The following is a 15,788-nucleotide window of genomic DNA, read 5'->3' as shown; positions in this document are numbered from 1 at the left end:
CAGCAGGGGCGGGGGTGGAGGCGGCGTCGGGAGATGAGCTCATCTCCAGCGCCGCCTCTCCCTATCTTGTGAATGGGAACCGTGTCGCATTGACACGGCTCCCATTCACACCGCACCTGACCCGGTAATCAACCCGGGTAAAACCCTTCTTTTTTACCGGGTTGATTTACCGGGTCAGGCGACCCGCTAAATCGCCCAGTGTGCTTTCACATCGCACACTGACCCGGTTCGACACGGCAATATGCCGTGTCGGTACTGGGTTATTTGTGCGATGTGAAAGGGGTATTACTGACCAAACGCATGGTCACCCTGACAGAAGTAAGACACTGATTGCTCACTCACTGACCAATCACATCGTAACCCTGACAGAAGTAAGACACTAATTGCTACCTACTGACCAATCACATGGTCACCCTGACAGAAGTAAGACATTGATTGCTCACTCACTGACCAATCACATGGTCACCCTGGCAGAAGTAAGACACTGATTGCTCACTCATTGAACAATCACATTGTCACCCTGACAGAAGTAAGACACTGAGTGCTTACTCATTGACCAATCACATCTTCACCCTGACAGAAGTAAGACACTGATTGCTCACTCACTGACCAATCACATCGTCACCCTGACAGAAGCACATCGTCACCCTGACAGCGGCAGACACTGACTGCTCACTCTCACTACTGACCAATCACATTATCAACCCGACAGCGGCAGACACTCATTAGTCATCTCAGTACTGACCAATCAGATTCCTACTCTGACAGAAGCAGACATTGATTGGTCATTCTCAGGCTTTTTGTTTTTTAGAAACCATGTCTCTGCCCCCCCCCCATACAGTATGGGAAATATGTTAGGGACCCTAATTATATAAACAAGGGAGGCCCCGCCTTCAACCAAGGCAGTAACACTTTAGTTATTGCCCTTTGCTCACCAGATGTAGATGTACATATAAAAGTGGCAGGTGCATATTCTTACCTGTTATCCCCAATACAAACAGCGGGCAGATCTAGTCTATTGGCCTAAATTATAATTAGTCATTAGAAGAACGTTGGGAATTCCCCTCTACAGCGCCACCTCCTGGTAACTGGTAATTGTGCATTCCAGGCTTGGGATAAAATGATCATTTACCCTGATATGGGGCCTAATTCAGGTAGGATCGCAGTGTGCGATCCAACCGGAATTTTTGAGAAAAAGATGTGGGCGCATGCGCAGTGCCCGTTCTGTGCATGCGCCCACATTTTCTGCGCGGGCGGGGGGGCGCATAAAATGCGATCACCTCTGCCTGTCAATCAGGCAGAGGTGGGCCGGGCAACTCTCCGTTTCCAGGGAGGAGACGGAGCATTGTGGGGGTGGAGCCAAACAAACGGGGGTTGTCAGTGGCGTGATCGCGGCAGCTGCGTGATGTCACATGCAGCGCCGGCAGGAGTCTTCCATTATTTCTGCTAACATGCAGGAATTGCGATGCGATCGCAATTTCTGCTTGTTGAAGGTGGGGGGGGGGGGGGGGGCTCCGGTGAGCATGCTGGGAGGCCCGGGCGGCCCCCAGCATGCGCTCCAAAGGATAGTAAATTCTGCTAATTAGCGGCATCTGCTATCCTTACTGAATTAGGCCCATGATGCATTAGTGTCACTGGTTTCCTAAATAATACGCTATACCCACCATACCCTCTGTGACCTGTATAATGGACTCATCTCATATTTGAAAATAAAATGATGAAGCAGAAACCAGACCTGATTCAGCGATGGGCGCAGTGTCGCTGTTGGTTGCAGTTGTGCGATTATTTGCTACTGTGCCTGTGCAAAATATTCTGAAGAGCACCCACGGCGCCTGCGTTCCCCTGAGTGTACACACAGTGCTGCTGCATACGGGAGAGCTGGCAATACAACAGGACACGGTCTGAGGAGAGCACAATAACAGCCCGTCTTGTGGCGTGTAATGGGAGTGTCAGGGCATGTCAGTACACACGGGCTGCGTTCCCAGGCACACAGCCGCTGTAACAGAAGCCATGCTCGGACATGTGCACCTGCCGATAGTGGAATGTATTGAACCACCGGTACGTGTGTTAGTCTGTCCTGCTGTAACGCATTATTGTACATGTGTTATTCTGCCATGCTGTAATACTTAATGGTACGTGTGTTAGTCTGTCCTGCTGTAACGCTTAATGGTACGTGTGTTAGTCTGTCCTGCTGTAACACAAAATGGTACATGTGTTATTCTGCCATGCTGTATCGCTTAATGGTACGTGTGTTAGTCTGTCCTGCTGTAACATTTAATGGTACGTGTGTTACTCTGTCCTGCTGTAACACATAATGGTACATATGTTAGTCTGTCCTCCTGTAATGCATAATGTTCCATGTGTTATTCTGCCATGCTGTAACGCATAATGGTACGTGTGTTAGTCTGTCCTGCTGTAACGCTTAATGGTACGTGTGTTAGTCTGTCCTGCTGTAACGCTTAATGGTACGTGTGTTAGTCTGTCCTGCTGTAACACATAATGGTACATATGTTAGTCTGTCCTGCTGTAACACATAATGGTACGTGTGTTACTCTGTCCTGCTGTAACGCTTAATGGTACGTGTTTTAGTCTGTCCTGCTGTAACGCACAATGGTACATGTGTTAGTGTATCCTGCTGTAACGCATAATTGTACATGTGTTAGTCTATCCCGCTGTAACGCATAATGGCAGGGTGTTAGTCTGTCCTGCTGTAACATTTAATGGTACGTGTGTTAGTCTGTCCTGCTGTAACACATAATGGTACATGTGTTATTCTGCCATGCTGTAACGCTTAATGGTACGTGTGTTAGTCTGTCCTGCTGTAACGCTTAATGGTACGTGTGTTAGTCTGTCCTGCTGTAACGCTTAATGGTACGTGTGTTACTCTGTCCTGCTGTAACGCTTAATGGTACGTGTGTTAGTCTGTCCTGCTGTAACGCATAATGGTACGTGTATTAGTCTGTCCTGCTGTAACGCTTAATGGTATGTGTGTTAGTCTGTCCTGCTGTAACGCATAATATGACAGAGGCGTAACTAGGGTAGGGCGAGTGGGGCACGTGCCCTGGGCGCCTTGGGAGGTCCAGGAGAGGGGGGCGCCGCCGGCGGCCAGGGCATCATGCCCCACTCGCCGAAATGTGAGGGGAAGTGAGCGCAGCGTCTCCCTCCCCTCACCACCGCTGCCAGCACTAGCAGCGCTGCGTGTGTCCGGTCTTCGGCGTTAGCCAATCAGAGCTTGTGGACCTGCTCCTGATTGGCTGCCGATCCGCGAGCTCTGATTGACTAGCGAACTGGCGCCACACAGCCACCGGAGACCTGGAGCGGTGAGGGGAAGGAGAGGCGCTGCGCTGCACTCTCCTCCCCTGACATAGACACAACAGGTGGTGAGTGACCGGGGGGGGGGGGACGACTCGGGGGAACACAGTGGGTCATGTATCTGGCACACTGGGGCATGTATCTGGCACAGTGGGGCAATGTAACTGGCACAGTGGGGCAATGTAACTGGCACTGTGGGGCAATGTAACTGGCACTGTGGGGCAATGTATCTGGCACTGTGGGGCAATGTAACTGGCACTGTGGGGCATGTATCTGGCACTGTGGGGCATGTATCTGGCACTGTGGGGCAATGTATCTGGCACTGTGGGGCATGTATCTGGCACTGTGGGGCAATGTATCTGGCACAGTGGGGCATGTATCTGGCACTGTGGGGCATATATCTGGCACTGTGGGGCAATGTATCTGGCACAGTGGGGCAATGTAACTGGCACTGTGGGGCAATGTAACTGGCACTGTGGGGCATTGTATCTGGCACTGTGGGCCATTTTCAGTGGCCACACCCCTTCTGGAGCGTGGCCACACCACTTCTGGAGTGTGTAATGCATAATGTTCCATGTGTTAGTCTGTCCTGCTGTAACGCTTAATGGTACGTGTGTTAGTGTATCCTGCTGTAACGCATAATGGCAGGGTGTTAGTCTGTCCTGCTGTAACATTTAGTGGTACGTGTGTTAGTCTGTCCTGCTGTAACGCTTAATGGTACATATGTTAGTCTGTCCTGCTGTAATGTTTAATGGTACATATGTTAGTCTGTCCTGCTGTAACGCTTAATGGTACATATGTTAGTCTGTCCTGCTGTAACACATAATGGTACATGTGTTATTCTGCCATGCTGTAACGCTTAATGGTACGTGTGTTAGTCTGTCCTGCTGTAACGCTTAATGGTACATATGTTAGTCTGTCCTGCTGTAACACATAATGGTACATGTGTTATTCTGCCATGCTGTAACGCTTAATGGTACGTGTGTTATTCTGCCATGCTGTAACGCTTAATGGTACGTGTGTTAGTCTGTCCTGCTGTAACGCTTAATGGTACGTGTGTTAGTCTGTCCTGCTGTAACGCATAATGGTACGTGTGTTAGTCTGTCCTGTTGTAACGCATAATGGAAGAGGCGTAACTAGGATAGGGCGAGTGGGGCACGTGCCCATGGCGCCTTGGCAGGCCCAGGAGAGGGGGGAGCCGCCGGCCACCAGGGCATCATGCCCCACTCGCCCCCGTCACGCCGAAATGTGAGGGGAGGAGAGCGCAGCGTCTCTCCCTCCCCTCACCACCGCTGCCAGCACTAGCAGCGCTGCCTGTGTCCGGTCTCCGGCGTTAGCCAATCAGAGCTTGTGGACCTGCTCCTGATTGGCTGCCGATCCGCGAGCTCTGATTGGCTAGCGAACTGGCGCCACACAGCCGCCGGAGACGGAGCGGTGAGGGGAAGGAGAGGCGCTGCGCTGCTCTCTCCTACCCTGACATAGACACAACAGGCAGTGAGTGACCGGGGGGGGGGGGGGTCTCGGGGGAACACAGTGGGGCATGTAACTGGCACAGTGGGGCATGTAACTGGCACAGTGGGGCAATGTAACTGGCACTGTGGGGCAATGTAACTGGCACTGTGGGGCAATGTATCTGGCACTGTGGGGCATGTATCTGGCACTGTGGGGCATGTATCTGGCACAGTGGGGCATGTATCTGGCACTGTGGGGAAATGTATCTGGCACTGTGGGGCATGTATCTGGCACTGTGGGACAATGTATCTGGCACTGTGGGGCAATGTAACTGGCACTGTGGGGCAATGTAACTGGCACTGTGGGGCAATGTATCTGGCACAGTGGGGCATGTATCTGGCACTGTGGGGCAATGTAACTGGCACTGTGGGGCAATGTAACTGGCACTGTGGGGCAATGAAACTGGCACTCTGAGGCAATGAAACTGGGACTGTGTGGCATTGTATCTGGCACTGTGGGCCATTTTCAGTGGTCACACCCCTTCTGGAGCGTGGCCACACCACTTCTGGTGTGTGTAATGCATAATGTTCCATGTGTTAGTCTGTCCTGCTGTAACGCACAATGGTACATGTGTTAGTGTATCCTGCTGTAACGCATAATTGTACATGTGTTAGTCTAGCCCGCTGTAACGCATAATGGCAGGGTGTTAGTCTGTCCTGCTGTAACATTTAATGGTACATGTGTTATTCTGCCATGCTGTAACGCTTAATGGTGCGTGTGTTAGTCTGTCCTGCTGTAACGCTTAATGGTACGTGTGTTAGTCTGTCCTGCTGTAACACATAATGGTACATGTGTTATTATGCCATGCTGTAACGCTTAATGGTACGTGTGTTAGTCTGTCCTGCTGTAATGCACAATGGTACATGTGTTAGTGTATCCTGCTGTAACGCATAATTGTACATGTGTTAGTCTATCCCGCTGTAACGCATAATGGCAGGGTGTTAGTCTGTCCTGCTGTAACATTTAATGGTACATGTGTTATTCTGCCATGCTGTAACGCTTAATGGTGCGTGTGTTAGTCTGTCCTGCTGTAACGCTTAATGGTACGTGTGTTAGTCTGTCCTGCTGTAACACATAATGGTACATGTGTTATTATGCCATGCTGTAACGCTTAATGGTACGTGTGTTAGTCTGTCCTGCTGTAACGCTTAATGGTACGTGTATTAGTCTGTCCTGCTGTAACGCTTAATGGTACGTGTGTTAGTCTGTCCTGCTGTAACACTTAATGGTACATGTGTTAGTGTATCCTGCTGTAACACTTAATGGTACGTGTGTTAGTCTGTCCTGCTGTAACACTTAATGGTACGTGTATTAGTCTGTCCTGCTGTAACGCATAATGGAAAAGGCGTAACTAGGGTAGGGCGAGTGGGGCACGTGCCCATGGCGCCTTAACAGGCCCAGGAGAGGGGGGCGCCGCCGGCGGCCAGGGCATCATGCCCCACTCGCCCCCGTCACGCCGAAATGTGAGGGGAGGAGAGCGCAGCGTCTCTCCCTCCCCTCACCACCGCTGCCAGCACTAGCAGCGCTGCGTGTGTCCGGTCTCCGGCGTTAGCCAATCAGAGCTTGCGGACTGGCTCCTGATTGGCTGCCGGTCCACGAGCTCTGATTGGCTAGCGAACCGGCGCCACACAGCCGCGGGAGACCTGGAGCGGTGAGGGGAAGGAGAGGCGCTGCACTGCGCTCTCCTCCCCTCACATAGACACAACAGGCGGTGAGTGACCGGGGGGGGGGACTCGGGGGAGCACAGTGGGGCATGTATCTGGCACTGTGGGGCATGTATCTGGCACTGTGGGGCAATGTAACTGGCACAGTGGGGCAATGTAACTGGCACAGTGGGGCATGTATCTGGCACAGTGGGGCAATGTAACTGGCACAGTGGGGCAATGTAACTGGCACAGTGGGGCAATGTATCTGGCAAAGTGGGGCAATGTAACTGGCACAGTGGGGCAATGTAACTGGCACTGTGGGGCATGTATCTGGCACTGTGGGGCAATGTATCTGGCACTGTGGGGCATGTATCTGGCACTGTGGGGCAATGTATCTGGCACAGTGGGGCATGTATCTGGCACTGTGGGGCAATGTAACTGGCACAGTGGGGCAATGTAACTGGCACTGTGGGGCATGTATCTGGCACAGTGGGGCAATGTAACTGGCACTGTGGGGCATGTATCTGGCACTGTGGGGCATGTATCTGGCACTGTGGGGCATGTATCTGGCACTGTGGGGTATGTATCTGGCACTGTGGGGCATGTATCTGGCACAGTGGGGCATGTATCTGGCACAGAGGGGCAATGTAACTGGCACAGTGGGGCAATGTATCTGGCACTGTGGGGCATGTATCTGGCACTGTGGGGCCTGTATCTGGCACAGTGGGGCAATGTATCTGGCACTGTGGGGCATGTATCTGGCACTGTGGGGCCTGTATCTGGCACTGTGGGGCAATGTATCTGGCACTGTGGGGCATGTATCTGGCACTGTGGGGCAATGTATCTGGCACAGTGGGGCATGTATCTGGCACTGTGGGGCAATGTATCTGGCACTGTGGGGCAATCTATCTGGCACTGTGGGGCATGTATCTGGCACTGTGGGGCATGTATCTGGCACTGTGGGGCATGTATCTGGCACTGTGGGGCAATGTATCTGGCACTGTGGGGCAATGTATCTGGCACTGTGGGGCAATGTAACTGGCACTGTGGGGCAATGTAACTGGCACTGTGGGCCATTTTCAGTGGCCACACCCCTTCTGGAGCGTGGCCACACCCCTTATGGTGTGTGTAATGCATAATGTTCCATGTGTTAGTCTGTCCTGCTGTAACGCATAATGGTACGTGTGTTAGTCTGTCCTGTGTAACGCTTAACGGTACGTGTGTTAGTCTGTCCTGCTGTAACGCATAATGGTACGTGTGTTAGTCTGTCCTGTGTAACGCTTAATGGTACGTGTGTTAGTCTGTCCTGCTGTAACGCTTAATGGTACGTGTGTTAGTCTGTCCTGCTCTAATGCATATTGGTGCGTGTGTTAGTCTGTCCTGGTGTAACATAATGGTACATGTGTTAGTCTGTTCTGCTGTAACACATAATGGTACTGGTGTTAGTCTGTCCTGCTGTAACGCATAATGGTACGTGTGTTAGTCTGTCGTGCTGTAACATAATGGTACATGTGTAAGTCTGTCCTGCTGTAACATAATGGTACATGTGTTAGTCTGTTCTGCTGTAACACTTAATTATGTAACACATAATGGTACGGGTGTTAGTCTGTCCTGCTGTAACGCATAATGGTAAGTACCTTAGTCTGTCCTGCTGTAACATAATGGTACATGTGTTAGTCTGTACTGCTGTAACGCATAATGGGGGTAATTCTGAGTTGATCGCAGCAGAAAGTTTGTTAGCAATTGGGCAAAACCATGTGCACTGCAGGAGGAATAGATATAGCATGTGCAGACAGAGTTAGATTTGGGTGGGGTGTATTCAAACTGAAATCTAAATTGCAGTGTAAAAATAAAGCAGCCAGTATTTACCCTGCACAGAAACAAAACCCACCCAAATCTAACTCTCTCTGCAAATGTTATATCTGCCCCCCTTGCAGTGCACATGGTTTTGCCCAATTGCTAACAAACTTTCCGCTGCGATCAACTCAGAATTACCCCAAATGTTCCATGTGTTAGTCTGTCCTGCTGTAGCGCTTAATGGTACGTGTGTTAGTGTATCCTGCTGTAACGCATAATATTCCATGTGTTATTCTGCCATGCTGTAACGTATAATGGTACGTGTGTTAGTGTATCCTGCTGTAATGCTTAATGGTACGTGTGTTAGTCTGTCCTACTCTTAACGCTTAATGGTACGTGTGTTAGTCTGTCCTGCTGTAATTCTTAATGGTACGTGTGTTAGTCTGTCCTACTCTACCGCTTAATGGCACGTGTGTTAGTCTGTCCTGCTGTAACGCTTAATGGTACATGTGTTTATAGTCTGTCCTGCTATAACGCTTAATGGCACGTGTGTTAGTCTGTCCTACTGTCCATCTGTTAGTCTGTCCCGCTGTAACGCATAATAGTATGGGTGTTAGTCTGTCCTTCTGTAACACTTAATGGTACGTGTATTAGTATGTTGTACTCTAACGCTTAATGGTATGTGTGTTAGTCTGTCCTACTGTAAAGGCATAATAGTATCGGTGTTAGTCTGTCCTTCTGTAACACGTAATGGTACGTACTGTAACGTCTAATGGTACGTGTGTTAGTCTGTCCTGCTGTAACGCATAATGGTACGGGTGTTAGCCTAGGTACACACTATACAATTATATGGCAGATAATCTGCCAGATCTAGCTGGTTGGAATGAAAATCTGGTAATGGATGAGAGCAAATGGCAATCGACCAAAAAACTGCAAAATGGACGAAAACAGTCGTTCATCCAAGTTGGTTAAATTTGTGTTTAACCAATTTGTATGAACGACAGGTTTTGTTAGATTTCCAGTGTTTGGGAGCAAATGGTCGATTGTCATTTGCTCTCATCCATTACCAGATTTTCATTCCAACCAGCTAGATCTGGAAGATAATCTGCCAGATAATTGTATAGTGTGTACCTAGCTAAAGTCTGTCCTGCTGTAACGCATAATGGTACGTGTGTTAGTCTGTCCTGCTGTAAGGCATATTGGTACGGGTGTTATGGTGGGTACACACTGATAGATATATCTGCCGATCAATTCTGCCATAGATATATCTGCCGATCAATATCTATGGACGGATTGGGCAGTGTGTTGAGCATACACACTGCCCGATCCGTCGGGGACTGACGTCATGAACTGGGCGGGCGTGTACACATGCCCACCCAGTTCAGCTGTCAATCACCGCTGGCTGCCGCAGCTTGTGTACGGACGGTCAGCTGGTCGCCCATACACACACAGTGATGCTCCAATATATCGGTAGATATATTGGCCGTCGGCTGTGCTGCAGGGCCGACCCAATATGTCTGTGAACGATGGAGTTCACAGACATATCGCCCGTGCACACTGGCCGACGGACCCGCGATATATCGACCGTTCAATAGAACAGCCGATATATCGGCCAGTGTGTACGGGCCTTTAGTCTGTCCTGCTGTAACGCATTAAGGTACGTGTGTTAGTCTGTCCTGCTGTAATGCATAATTGTATGTGTGTTAGTCTGTCCTGCTGTAACAAAATGGTATGGCTATATTAGTCTGTCCTTCTGTAACGCATAATGGTTCGTGTGTTAGTCTGTCCTGCTGTAACGCATAATGGTACATGTGTTAGTCTGTCCTTCTGTAACGCATAATGGTACGTGTGTTAGTCTGTCCTGCTGTAACGCATAATGGTACGTGTGTTAGTCTGTCCTGATGTAACGCATAATGGTACGTGTGTTAGTCTGTCCTTCTGTAACGCATAATGGTTTGTGTGTTAGTCTGTCCTGATGTAACGCATAATGGTACGTGTGTTAGTCTGTCCTTCTGTAACGCATAATGGTACGTGTGTTAGTCTGTCCTGATGTAACGCATAATGGTACGTGTGTTAGTCTGTCCTTCTGTAACGCATAATGGTTCGTGTGTTAGTCTGTCCTGATGTAACGCATAATGGTACGTGTGTTAGTCTGTCCCGATGTAACGCATAATGGTACGTGTATTAGTCTGTCCTGATGTAATGCACAATGTTCCATGTGTTATTCTGTCCTTCTGTAACGCATAATGGTATGTGTGTTAGTCTGCACCCGCCAGGTGGTCTGGAAAAGTAAACTGTGGGTAGATTTCAAGGACCGGTTAATGCTAAACAATACATGTGTTAGTCCGTCCTGCTATAATACCAAATTAAACACTTGTTAGTCCGTTCTGCTGTAATACTGAATGATATCCATGTTAGTCCGTACTGTAACACTGAATGATACATATGTTAGTCTGGATTCAGTACGATATGCCGGCGCTTGTTATTCCGGCAGTCAAGAGGCCTACGCCGGGATAATAGTGCCTTACCCCTTACCTCCTTTTGGCAGTGCCTAAACCTAACCACCATTCCTCGCAGTCTAAACCTAACCCTCCCTGTGGGTGCCTAACCCTAACCTCCTCCCCACAGCCTAACACTAACCTCCCCCCTCCTGCAGCCTAACCCTAACCTCCCCAGAGGGCAGCTAAACTAACCCCCCCCCCCTTCCAAAGCAGTATACTTACTATGGTCCGGATTCCGTCAGTCGGGATTGTGACTGGTGTCGGATATCTGGCGTCGGTATTCCATCATCCAGGATCCCGACTGCCGGCAAATGAACCGCATCCTGTTAGTCTGTTATACTGTTGCTCAGTAACTTCTGCCCTTGAAAGGGAAACTGATTATGAATATATATTTGCCGTTGGCCATTGACTTTTTATTATCTCTTGTCAATCAGACTCATGGAAAAGAAGAAGAGAGACCGACAACTTGCAAATAAGAGGAACTGAGAGTCTCTGCTCACTCAGGACTGTCTACTGAAACTGAACCACTGCAGAGAGCTGTCCAGAGACCTTACTCATAGCCCAGTGCAATCAGGGACTACAGACGCCTGTCTACACTCACCTACAGACTGCAGACAGGGACCGAGAGACTACAGACGCCTGTCTACTCTCACCTACAGACTGCAGACAGTGACCGAGAGACTACAGAGGAGTGCGTGAGCGGGGTGTCACAGACAAGCATCCTGTGGCAGCGACACAACCTGTCACATCCCCTCAGCCAGGTCGTACATTGTCACCGGTTATACAGTATGCGGAGGGTATAGCTATTTGTATGGAGGACATACAGTATATATATATCTGTATACATGTGTGTTTATATATATATATATATATATATATATATACAGTACATACAGCATGCGTGCTGGCGTGTTTATACACGCCTAGGTCACCGACTTACAAGGACTGATCTGATATCCAGGTTCCGCTTGGACCCAGTTATTTCATTGTTTCATTTAGTCTATAATAATTCTGTTGCAGTTTACAAGGGCTCCGCGTTCTACCACCTGCGATATTGTCTGGCGGATCCGCTTTTTGCGATGTCCTTCTCGCAGTCAGTGGTTCAGATTTATTTACGTTTGCAAAAGAAATCCCTAAACACAATGTATAGTAAGAGTATAGATGAAATATATATTTATGAGTAAAACAGCACTTGGGAAATGCTACATGAGCTCCGCTGCATTGGAAACATGGAGAGTTGCTATGTAGATCCGCACTTTAACTCGTGCAAGAGCCCACGGCCGAAGTGTCCTGCCAGGTATCCGGTCACTGCATGTATAGCGCAGGACTAACGCAGGCATCCCTGAGATAAGTTATCGCCCGGGCAATACCAAGAGTTAAGCTGATCATTATAAGGACAGGCCCAGCCCGTCTGCCAGCCACCCTCAGGCTGCGTCAAGCCCTAATTTTCATATTTAGCACAAACTAGAAGTGGGATCTCCTCGTCATCAGACGGCATTTTAGAGGATTAGTAAATTGGCCCGCAGTGCTTTTAGTTACCCCACCTCTACTAATGGGCTGTGCAATGTGCCTACTACTACCACAGACCAGTGTCCAGTCTCCGCTACTTCTCCTGTTTGGCCATCCGCAGTCTCCGGCCTAAGACGTTAGTGTTGTATCTTCCCGGGGACCTAGGTCGTGGGCCTGCTGTGCAGGAGGCCGGACTGATGCAGCAGAGCAGAGGTGGGGGATCTGCACTTTGGGCATACTAGGACTTGTAGTTCTACAGAAGCTGAAGCTCCACCGTTATTCCCACAATAGAAGGAAGGTGGACGCAGTGGACCCGTGTCTCACCCAAACATCTGTGCACCAGTCGCTATGTCAGGGTGTACAGCTGCTGACAGCGGGCATCTCAGCCCTCGCACATGCTGATGTACGCCAGGGAAGGGCTTTATAGCTGTGTCCGACTCATTATCAACCCCTGTGGAGGGTAAGTTCTGTGTTCCCGGGAAATCACGACTTATAGTTCCTCCATCTCTGACCTTATAAATGATACATGTTCTGGACGGCACCTTCTGGGTACTATCGTGGCTGCGATTCCAATATATGTCATTCATAGACATATAATGTATCTTAGACCGGCATAATGTGACAGACACGCGGCTGGCATCGGACTCTCTGCACTGGATGGCACACGATAGGGCGCTATAACATGGTTTCCCCAGCAATCAGACCTCACCAGTGATGGGCACAATACATTCCTCTTTCACCAGAGACTGTTTAGCTGCACAGTCTATTAGCAGTCATCTGCAAAGCATGACACCAGGGCTTCCCAGCCTTAGCCCTCACGCTAACAGGCCAGGTTTTAAGGATAGCCGTACTTGAGCACATGTAGCTTAAATAATACCTCAGTTATTTTGATTTAACTGTAGCTCAAGCCTGGATATCACTAAAACCTGGACTGTTAGTGTACCTTGAGGACCGAGGTTGGGAATGCCTGTCCTACACGGAGAATATGGAGGGTTTTTACCTCACGGGTCTGGCCCAGGACCTCTGCACCACAGGCCTCTGCCCCCTACAGTCTGGCGTTGGAGTAACTATTATATTCTGACAAATTGATTGGCTGATTACTAGATTTAATTCAGCACACCCAATGGCTGACGCCTACAGTGTACAGACGCTGGACCCGCTTTACATAAGAGATCACATCTGCCATATTGGTACTGAGAGCTTGCACAGTGCCTTCAGCATGTCAGACTGTGTCCATCACCCAGCCTATTTCTGACATTCTCTATAGTATCATCTATTACGGAAATCTCTATCTTCAAAGCATATCTTGAGAGCTGGCGATGGTGAACATTGATTTGCTAAGTGAAGTTGGATGCGCGCTGCCCCTACTGTCTGCCCTCAGGAAATTCCTCCCCTTTCCCTTTTATGAAATTGAACTTTTGGGGTTTTCTCCCACAGTACTGGCCGGCTTAGCCTCCTATAGCTGAGGGGACAACAAGGCGTTTCAATGATGTAGCATAAAGTGCCGCATCAGAAGTCTAGCTCAGAGCTGGGGCAGACATCATATGTAGTTACAGACTGGAAATGACCTTTGTGCAGCTCAGAACCTCCCTAAAGATCTGCACTCCCCCCCTCCCAATTCTCTCATTCCAATAACTCCGCAAATAGAATACTTGGCACCTGTTCCCGCTACCCAACTCTGCCCACATCCCGTACCAACGTCTACTCCTACTCCGCCAACCCATTCGGTGTGAAGGTGGGTGACTTCACCAAAGAGGAGTTTTGATGCCTATTGTACCCATCGTTACTGATGCAGAGCATTGCCACGTGGGGATTGGTCCAGACGGTACAATACCACGGTCACTGGGTACAAGTTGTAGCTGCCTTCTCCCTAACGTAGGCGGTGCTTTATCCAATGTGCCGGGGAGTGAGAGGGGATATTCTACATGATAGACTGCGGAGATTCTTACAGTAAGACACAGACTGGTTCTACGCTAACCCGGGAGTTCCTTACTGCTCTATCACCCGGCCTACTGGATGCCACAAGTCATTCATGTAAACACTGGAGTGCCTTACTGCCTTGTCCGAGATGGAACAGGAGGGTGGAGCACAGACGCATTTATCAGAGATATAGGGGTATATGTACTAAAGTGAGGGTTTTGTAGAAGTGGAGATGTTGCCCATAGCAGCCAATCAGTTTCTAGCTATTATCTTCTAGAAGGTGCTAGATAAATAAGTAGAATCTGTTTGGTTGCTATGGGCAACATCTAAAAACCCCACACTTTAGTAAATATACGCCATAGAGTGATTTTGTTTTGCTGCAAATAATGTATTTTTCAAAGAGAATGTCCCAGTGTTTTCTTCAACGGAGAAATTGTTGGAAGTTAAACTGGAAGAACTGTAACGAAATTGGTCTTAATAAAGAACTAATTCCCACCATGCCTTGGTCTGTATGAGCTGCTGCTGCACGAGAGGGTGTTCACCCAGAGCAAATGTCAGTAACAAAGGAACCCAAACACAGCGCTCGCCCCGTCAGAACGGGCGGCTGATACGGTGCTGTTGCAGGGTGTGGAGTAACAGATAGAAAGTCCAAAGGTCTTTCCGTCAATAGGTCGACAGGTACAATAAGTCGACATGAAAATGGTTGACAAAAAAGGCTGACAAGTTTTTATTGGGTGTAATTTTGTATGTTTAACCATATATGGCATAAATTAGTAGAAACGCGTCCCCTCGCAGGCTCTCTTCACTCGCCAAGCTTCGGGCGTGGTGGCTCGCTTCGCTCACCACAAGGTTACTGAAGGTAATAGTTTGTGACATGGATAGTAAATTCAGCAAAAGTTGTAAAAAGATGAAAAAAAAACCTAAAAACTTTTGACAGTATGCGTGTTGACCAATTTCACGTCAGCCTTTTGTACCTATCGACCATATGGTGCCAACCTATTGACTGTAGACCCTTCGTATATCTCTCATCCACCACCAACTGTCACTCTAGAGCAGCTGATTACAGTGCAGTAAGACCAGGGCTGTGACCACGGTGGCTGTGTAGGGCGGGGCTGGGGTAAGAGCCACCTGCAGGGGAGAGATGACGTTGGATAACCGGGCAGTGGCAGGTTCATCAGTGATGTTTAAAGCATTGCACGCCAGGCCGTCTCATCACATAAGCAAGCGGCTTATTCACAGTTCAGAGTGAGTTATCATGACAATAACATTTAATTTCTTGTTCTCCTCTACAGCACAATATTCATATGGGTTACATCAGGTTAGCATTTCCTTCCATTTGCTTCACTGGCAATAACAGCATTAACAATGATTTGACAGCGTTACAGTACATACCAGCGCAGTCTCTGGGAATCAGTAATGCGGCATCCGCAAACTGAGATTCACTTCGGTGTGCTCTCCCCCCTATTCGCTGGGGGCTCTATCTAAATGGGATTTCTCATGAACACGTCAATGGGGGCCTTCCTCCACATATGGTTTCCTACCACTCACCCAGATAGACCTCTGCCGAAGACTCACACCTCCCGTCCTGCTT

General features: G+C 49.0%; 1 long non-coding RNA gene across 1 annotated transcript; it reads left to right on the top strand.

The window, feature by feature from the left end:
* Nucleotides 1-1,647: 1,647 nt before the first annotated feature.
* Nucleotides 1,648-14,695, top strand: LOC134927148 (uncharacterized). Its single transcript, XR_010177564.1, has 2 exons — nucleotides 1,648-2,058; nucleotides 11,203-14,695. It is a non-coding gene; the product is annotated as an uncharacterized LOC134927148 (long non-coding RNA).
* Nucleotides 14,696-15,788: the final 1,093 nt, after the last annotated feature.

This window comes from Pseudophryne corroboree, chromosome 5, assembly GCF_028390025.1.
Source record: "Pseudophryne corroboree isolate aPseCor3 chromosome 5, aPseCor3.hap2, whole genome shotgun sequence".
NCBI classification, from domain to species: domain Eukaryota; kingdom Metazoa; phylum Chordata; class Amphibia; order Anura; family Myobatrachidae; genus Pseudophryne; species Pseudophryne corroboree.
The sequence above is the reverse complement of the archived record's forward strand: the minus strand, read 5'-3'. Positions and strand labels throughout refer to the sequence as shown.